The 8,691-nt window shown below is 47.0% G+C and overlaps 1 pseudogene across 1 annotated transcript; it reads right to left on the minus strand.

Moving 5' to 3' along the window:
• Nucleotides 1-1,274: 1,274 nt before the first annotated feature.
• Nucleotides 1,275-4,327, minus strand: LOC103706681 (putative serine/threonine-protein kinase-like protein CCR3 pseudogene; annotated as a pseudogene). Its single transcript, XR_015974339.2, has one exon. The product of XR_015974339.2 is annotated as a putative serine/threonine-protein kinase-like protein CCR3 pseudogene (transcript).
• Between the last annotated feature and the right edge of the window lie 4,364 nt (nucleotides 4,328-8,691).

The raw sequence follows: 8,691 nt of genomic DNA on the forward strand, positions 1-8,691 counted from the left end.
AAATGTGATATGTTGCACAACTCAAATGGGAGCAATGGTGTAGTGTGAAAGAGGCCTTCTGTTTCCACTGCCTCTTGTGTTCCCATTTGAATCCATCAAGAGTACTAAAAGGTATTATAGCGAAGTAGTTGGCGAGTTGGTGACATAATACTCTTTGCTAGATGTACGAAGTGAGAGGACCAGCTTAAGCAGCATTTGGATATATATATATATAATTTGAAACCCAAAATTGCCTATCATGAAATTCAACTTAGCTAGCTTGAATTATTTAGAAGGCGGCCTGTCTTATATACATTGTCAAAGATTCATAATTCAAGTCATAAATTTGAGCATGTCATCTGCCTCAAGTGAATCATGAACTTTTTCTAATGCAAAAGTAGCACAACTACTCTAAAGAAGCAAATCTTTAAGATAGTCCATGCTTAGGAATTCAAACTAACTTGAAAGTCAGAAGATTGTGATGCATGAAATCAGAAAAGAAGAAGTTGTCTAGAAAATCTTAGGCTTGACACTGGTCTTGCAAACACACCTCAAATGCAGAAAAACAATAATAGATTGTGGCAACAAATTATCGGAAACCCTTCTCATGTCGACGCAACTAACTTGCATTGCGTTAGATAATTAGACTAAAATATGCTAATTAGACAATCCACTCCTCAAAATAATATGGAGGGGAAAAAATGTATAATTAGTAACAATCATGCCGGTAATACATCGACAGATCTTCTAAGTAGGTAGGGATTAGACGTAGTCTGCCTATGCCTTTGGATGGCTTTAGGTTTTGGGTCGATCGAGTTGAAAAACTCTTTGACAACATTATAGAACAGATGTATGCTTTGAAGAACTTTGGACAGATCAAAAGAGAGGCACCATCAGCTGCCATCATTTGAGAGGTGAAACTAGAAACGTGACATGTTGGTGTTGGCATTGGCCGTCAATTTTGAAACACACACGGTCAAGTGAGCATATATTTCCAGTAAATAAGCTCATGTCGGCCCTCCCTGTTTATTAAGTAAGACCCTCCTTTGTCTATGACCAGGACCAGATGGAAAGAGAAAGAGATGAACAGTCCAAACAACTCTCTTTGACAAAAATTCAAAGCAGAGGTCCACAAAGACAACTTTTCTTCCTCTGCACCCATCCCCACTTTTTTTTTCTTTTTTTTTTCTTTTTCTTTTTTTTTTTTAAGCCAAAGACACCGTACTAATCATGAGACAAACATGGCATCTCCTTCCCAAACCCCACATCTAACAAAAATTTGACAGTCAAAATTCTGAAAATTAATTGTGTATTAGTTTAACCTAAAAAGCTCAACTACATGGATTTTTTTTTTAAGAAAAAAAAAAGGAGGAAACAAAGAGAAAATTTCAGCAGCCACCGTTCCAACGGTCGGATTTCAGAAGAAACTCATTTACAAGCATCAAAAATAAGGTATCGAAATCAAAATATTTGGGGAAAATGGAGGAAGAATGAGGGAAAAATAAAAGGGAAAAAAAAAAATCAATCGACGGAGGCGAGGGAGATGCTGGCGCTGGAGATGCTGCCATGGCTGTCCTCGCAGAGCGCGAGGGCGCTCTCGAGGTTGGCGACGACGTCGGCCATGAAGGGTCGCTCCTTCCCCTCGAGGCTGACGCAGTGCACCGCGGTGTACGCCACCAGCTCCACCGCCTCCGCCTCTTGCGCCCCCGGCGGCGACACCCGGGAATCCAGCACCCGCGCCACCGCCCCGGCTACGATGCTCGGCACCGCGTAGTCCACCACGCTCGTGGGCTCCCCATCCTCCCCATCCTTAAAGATCGCTCTTTTGCCCGTCAACACCTCCAGCATCACCACCCCAAGCCCGTAGACGTCGCTCTTCACCGTCAAATGGTGGAGCCCGTAGTACTCGGGGTCCATGTACCCCACCGTCCCCGCCGCCCTCGCCGAGTGGTGCCCGTCATCCGACTCCGGCTCCATCAGCGACAGCCCGAAGTCCGACACCCTCGCCACGCAGTTCCCGTCCAGAAGGATGTTCGACGATTTGATGTCTCTGTGGATGATCGGCGGAACGGCGTAGTTGTGGAGGTATTCGATGCCCCTCGCCGCGTCTAATAACACCTTTATCCTCATCTTCCAAGAGTTGAGGACGGTGGAGGTGCTCTCCTTGGAGTGGAGGTGGTCGTAGAGAGCCCCGTTCTTCATATACTCGTAGACCAGGAGCCTCTCCTCCTCCTCCTCGCAGTATCCCACCAGGCCCACCAGGTGTTTGTGATGGAGTCGCGAGAGGAAGGCCAGTTCCGACTGAAAGGCGCTCTCTTTCTCTTGGAACTTCTTGGTTCTCGGACCGGACTCGCTTCTTTTGATCGCCACCTCGCGCCCGTCGGAGAGCTTGCCTTTGTACACCGTCCCGAAGCTCCCGGCGCCGATCTTGGTTTCCCAGGAGAAACTTTTAGTGGCGGCGTCGAGCTCCGCGAAGGTGAACTCCTCCGCCCTGTCCTTGAACGACGACGGACCGCTCCTCTGCCGCCGCATGACCCGCGAACCCTGCCGCCGGAATATTCGGGACCTGGACCCCGAAGGGGAGATGAAAGGGCCTGAAAGGGTCGATGCTCCAGCTCCGGCACCCGAAGTTGCCGCCGCATTGGCTCCTCCATTTCCGGCGGCGGAGATGGTGGGCTGTACTGAGTTGTAGACCTTTTTGTTCCGGCACACCCGTCTCCATAGCCAGTAGACTATTGTACAAACTCCGGCGAAGGTGCCGACTGATCCCACGATCGCGAAAACCAGCCATCCCTTGCTAGTCTTTCTCGACGGTGGTGCCGGCGGCGAAGGTGGTGCCGGCGGTGGGGGCGGTGGCGACGGAACTGGGCAGGGATTGCAAATAACTCCAGAACCAGAGCAGAGACTCGCCGAATCCGGAAAGGTGTTACATTTGCAGGAACCCTGATCAGCAGTACAAATACCCGGAAGAATTCTCGGCAGTTGAAGCGTGGTCACCGCCGGATTACTCCGGTTCGTCCCCCAGCACACCACCGAAAAGTTCGACGTGGTGAGGCCGCAGGTGAGATTGTCCCCGGCCACAACGAACACGAACGCAGTAGTGTTTACCGGAGAGTAGCTCCCGCTCCCACCGCCGTCGCCGCCCCAGCAGACTACCGTGCCGTTGCTTTGCCGAACCGCGCACGACTGGCTCTCCCCCAAAGCGAGGCTGGAGAACTCGAATGCCGGGCCGGAGGGCGCGTCCGATTGCCCAAAACTATTATTTCCCCTGCAGAGCAAGAAACCTGTGGTGTTTAGACCGCAGACGTGGGAGTCCCCTGCGACGATGCTCGCCATGGACATGTTCAAAAAATCTCTTTGGATCTCCGTGCCGCGCCTTCCCCAACATTGGACGGTGTTGTTGGCGTGAATGGCGCAGGAGAAGCCGCGTCCCGAGGTGAGCGACTGGTAGGACCCGTTGACGCCGGAGGGGGGGAAGCTGCCGTCGCCCCGCCACCACTGGATCGCCGTGCCATTCCGGTCGACGGCGGCGATCTGGTCCTCGCCGACGGTGAGGTTCGTCAACGCGGGGGGCCCTTTGTAGACGCGCTTCTGGGGAAGGTCGGTGGAGGAGGCGTTGCTGGCGTCCCAGCAGAATAAGGCGTCGCCGCCGGTCTTGAGCCCGCAGAGGAAGTCCCGGCCGCCAGAGACGGAGTCGAAGGAGACGCTCGGCGGTATCGAGAAGGCCGGCCGCGTCCCGCGGGCACACTGGATGCTCCGCGGTGCGGCATCGGCGAGGACGCCACAGACGGTGCCGGTGCCGGAGCTGATGGCAAGGGTGGCGGCGGAGCCCAGCCCATCCGCGGCGGTGCAGAAGAGGGCGAGCATGACTGCAGCTATCGTCACCGCCGCTGCGGTGACGGCGAGCCTCATCAGACGGTCCTGATGAGGCCAGGGGAGAGACCACGCAACCCTTCCCTTCGTTGTTCCCTCATCAGGAAAGCATACGAGAGGAGAGGGTCGACAGAGGGATAGCCTTTAAGAACCAAATATTCTTGAGAGAAAGAGAGAGAGAAATTTTAAAATTTAACGAGGTATAAGGAAACGCGGGGGTTGATTTAGAAAACTCGTAAACGGACGGGAGGAAAGGGATTAGAAAAAGGAAAAGATTTGGGCATGAGAGCCAAATCAACGGAGGGGAAGGCATAAAAGAGTTGAGAAAAGTTGGAGCCCACCACTGGTATTTTACTTTTCTCTTTGAATTTATGAGAAACGGTGGTATGGAGGCAGGAAACAAGCTACCAGGTCCACCGGCCTTCATTGCCCCAATTAATTGGTACGCGCGGCACATATCTTGAGACTCGATCATATATATCCCTACCGTCCAAGCAGCGTACCATCTAATTCGTTTTCATTTGATTTTATAAAAAGTTTTAAACTTTTAATAAAATCGCTATCTGGTCTTAGAGAAGCGTCGAGCGCGACCAAGAGTGGGGGACTGACCAACTGCTACAAGACTGTCCGGTTCTACGATCAGATAATATTCTCGCGTGGACTCGGACTAATCCTTATTGTTGTCTGGCCCGGTCAATAGTCAAAGTGGCTGCTTCCATTGGGTCAAAGCCGAGAAGGGATCAGCGGGGGCGACCAAGTGCAAGTACCGCATAGAGTGGGAATGGTATGGGATAAGGCTATTAAAAACCGGGCGGTGACGGCATCGTGCTCTCTGGTTCCGGAAGCTACTTGCAGTTATTGATAGGTGATGGAATTGGTGGAGGATAATTTGTGCGACACGTGGATGCGACGTCCAGCCCGCTCGCCGAACTCGTCGCCGCCGCCACCCAATCCGTCGGTCCTGCCTCCCGCGGTTACTCGTATTGGACCTGGTAAAAGGTGCAGAAACCAAGTTTTTTTTTAATTTTTTCTGAGCAGAAGGGAGGTTAGTCCACCCGGGGTGCAGAAACCGAGTTAACCTACTCGATCTCCCACCAGCTTAGAACGCACCCGGTAATTCAAATATGACATGCAACATGTAGCTTAAAAAAGGCAGAGCATCTACCTCTACATGACATCCGAGGTACCGGAGAAGTATTATATTTTTCGGATCGAGATAAGCAAAGCTACTGATTGAATCGCTTTATTTACTATCTAATATTTTGAAGAAATTTTTTTTGTTCCTCTATCACTATGTAATCTTCTTTTTATGAATTCAGTTGATCGTACTCATGCAAGATTAATATAAGCAACTAATATAATATAAAAAAAAAACACTAAGAACAAAGCTCCCTTCGGTACTGCCTTTGTCTTCTGTTCTCATTTTAAAAAGTCCAAGAAAAATTAACTACCTGAGCATGTTTTTCTGCTTTCTCTAAGAACTTGGATGTAAAGTTTTCAGAGCTGTTGGCAGAAAAGATCTGAAAAAAGAAAAATGGAAATAAAAGTGAGAAAATAAACAGATCCTAAATATAGGGGCTTCCATATGTGCCTGCTGCAGCAATGAATTGAAGACTGAGTCAAGACACGGTTGGATCCTTTGTTGGATCATACGGCGAGATGTCCATGTTGACTTCAAGATGTGCACGGTGCTGTAAGTTCTACCATCCGTCCCACTGCTTGGATGGGATGGCTAGTTGATGCTGCAGCGCACAATGGTCAAAAGGAAAGTACCCAGAAAGCGGGAACTAAGGATGCAAGCCGTATCTTTCTCTGTACTCCCTTCTTCTACGTTACCGGAGAATCCTCGAGTCTTTCCCATCATCAATGAGGTGCGATCCTTGCCGCATGGATCTCATTGTGCGAATCACAAGCAATCATGCTCAAATCTTAGTTATATCATGGAGACCATGCACACGAGTCCACGAGATAGCCTGAACGTTTGACTTCTCTTGGTTGGTAAAAATGGGCTACAAAACAGAGGCAGCCCTCCCTCAAGAGCTTGTTTGATTCGGGAAAAAAAAAAGAGAAAAAAAGTATGATCAATAAAAAAGTAATGAAATGCCTCTTATTTGGTTGGAGATTTCAAAGAAAAAAGACAGAAAACTTGTATGCCCATAAAAATATGATTCTCACATTTCATGGAAAAGTTTTTCACATGAAAGACATGAAAAAGTTACTTTTCCATGAATCGGAAATCACTTCATTTTTATTTTTTTTCAAAAAGGCCCATTAACATTAAAGAGGTATTAAAGACTTAATTTTTATTAAAAATATAATAAGAATTATACATAACTTTTTCAGAAAAATGGATGGTCAACTAAACATAAGAATTCTGAAAATCTGTCACTTTTTCATGATCAACCAAATATGCCAAAGTACTTTCCAGACATTCTCTTCCTAGAAATTTGCTTCCCATGAATCATATTTTTAGAAGAAAAAAAAGCTTCCACTATCATATGGGTGGAATTTAAAACCAAAGTACTGGTACAACCATCAAGAAATTTAGCTGATGAGTTAAATCGATACCTTCTTGATTCTTGCTGCAGGACACAAGTAGCCATTATAGAGCTCATGTTCGGAAGATAACTTTGACGTACATAACTTTAAATTTCTAACTCAAAAGAATTTATCGGATGTGAATCCGAATCCTGACCATCGACAAATCAGAGGCTATCGCATACTCACATGTGACGGCATCACTAACCTCCTCTGGGAAGAGGCGGCTCCCAGCTCTTTTACATAAACAAATCTATGTAGTTGGCCGGCACATGTACATATGCTTTGCTCCCAATGTTTAAACATTGTGCCGAAAAGTGAGCACAGGATACCTTTGTAGCACAGCCACATAGGATAGCAATCATGCTCCTCACTTCACACAGCTAGAGATGTTCCCTATTGAGAAAATATCAAAACAAGCGGGCTTAAGACTTCGGTGAGAAAGAGCGCCGCCTTTGCCAGAAGACGAATAGGATTGTAGATTGGGTAGTCTCTTTCGTAGCTGACCACTCTCGTGAAGCGCTTTGAACTGATGTGATACTTGCTCTGAGAGCTTTTAGGAACTTGCTGCTTTCTGACTCTCTTACTCTCTTAGATGTACGTCTATCTTAGCACATACAAACATACATACATACAGAAAGATGAGGGGGTCTTAGCCAAGATTGATCATCATCGAGCTTGCATGACTGAAATGAGCAAAGAAGCATGCATGAGCCTGAATGCAATCTGGTTGGGTTCAAACACCGCCACCTCATAAGGATGAAGGTCACCAAATAAAGTGTTTTGGGCATGCCGTCCGATTCAAGCCAGTACCTCATACCCAATTCCACCAATTCAGGGTCCTCAGATGGTTAGTTAGGCAGGTTCATGGAGCTCTTCAATTCGGTGTGGTTATAGGATCTGCATGTTTAACTCAATTCCAGGATTGCCAATGCTAATGAAGTTTCTGACTCCTTTCTGGAAGTGTAAAATCAACCACCTCCAAGGTTTTGTCATCCTCCTTTTCCTCATTCACTGTTGGGAAATAGTGAAAAAAAAAACCCTATGGCTTAACAGTATTCAAGTCTTTCCAAGTGCTAGTACTTAATCCAGCAAAAATGGATGGATTAAAGGAAATTATGAGGAAGTAAACTTACTGCAACAAATAACAACAGATACCTTGATCTCACCAGCTCCACAACATTGAAGCAGACCGACCTCCATTGTCTTTTAATAATATCTTAAATCTTAAGAATCATGATCAGCACTGAAGTATCCTTGCGCTTCTCCTTGACCTACATCTCCCTTCAACTTAACCCAAAGTCAATCCTGGTAACCAATTGAAGCCCAACCCATAATTTATCCAAGATAAATAACCAATCTAGGTAAGCAGTCCAACCCATTACCCCTACCCAAGCCCAGCTCCAAGCTCAATTGAGGTTAGCATGATCCACCTCATATCATTTGGGCCTTACAAACCAAAGGACCCTAATCATTGGACACACTTTACTTCATTTTTTTTCTCTTTCTCACATTTCCAAATTAAATCCCATGATCCTAAGCCAGTGCAAGCTCCCTAAGTTCAAAAGGCCTAAATTATTTACGAGCTCCATGGTCCATTAGCATATGGAAACCTAATTTCTCTATTTAATTTTCATATGCTAGCCTGCACTCCTCAATTTTTTTAGACTTATCATGTAGATGAACTTCACAAAAAATCTCTAGTTTGTCTCCATCTTTCATTGCAAATGAGTAAATTCTATTCAATGTTCTCATCCCTCCAACTCATCCTTGTAAAAATCTCTCCAACTCAACAATTGGATGAACTTGAGAAACTCTCACCATCTCATTTATGGCTTTCATCCTATAAGACGAATGCTTAGCCGTACACCTTAACCTTCTTTGTTTAACTCATTTTTTCATGAAAGTGGTGACTTCAACCTGAGCATACTTCTGCGAGAGCTCGTATAAGGGGCAGAGATCCCATATGATTTCCTTGAACGCAATGAACAAAAGACTAAAACTTTGAATTCATAATAAGATCATGGGCAACCAAGACGAACCTCCTCCTTCGAGCTCCCACAGCAGCAAGACTTGACGACAAAAGCCGTACATGTTCGACACATGGCCCAGAAGCAGAGGTAGGCATTTGGGACAGGGCCAGCCGGTTGAGGCGGCGGCGGGCTGGATGGCGGAGGGGGGGCCGGCCGGAGGGCTGGTGGGCCCAGCTCGGGATGAAGAGGACGTGGAAGAGGGCATAGCGCAGCCGAAGGAGCAGGACCAGGCGGGGTCGGAGAGGCCGATGACGCAGGAGAGAGGAAG

Source organism: Phoenix dactylifera, chromosome 17 (assembly GCF_051530095.1).
Source record: "Phoenix dactylifera cultivar Ajwa chromosome 17, Ajwa_hap1_PhDact_Kaust_v1.1, whole genome shotgun sequence".
Taxonomy (NCBI): Eukaryota; Viridiplantae; Streptophyta; class Magnoliopsida; order Arecales; family Arecaceae; genus Phoenix; species Phoenix dactylifera.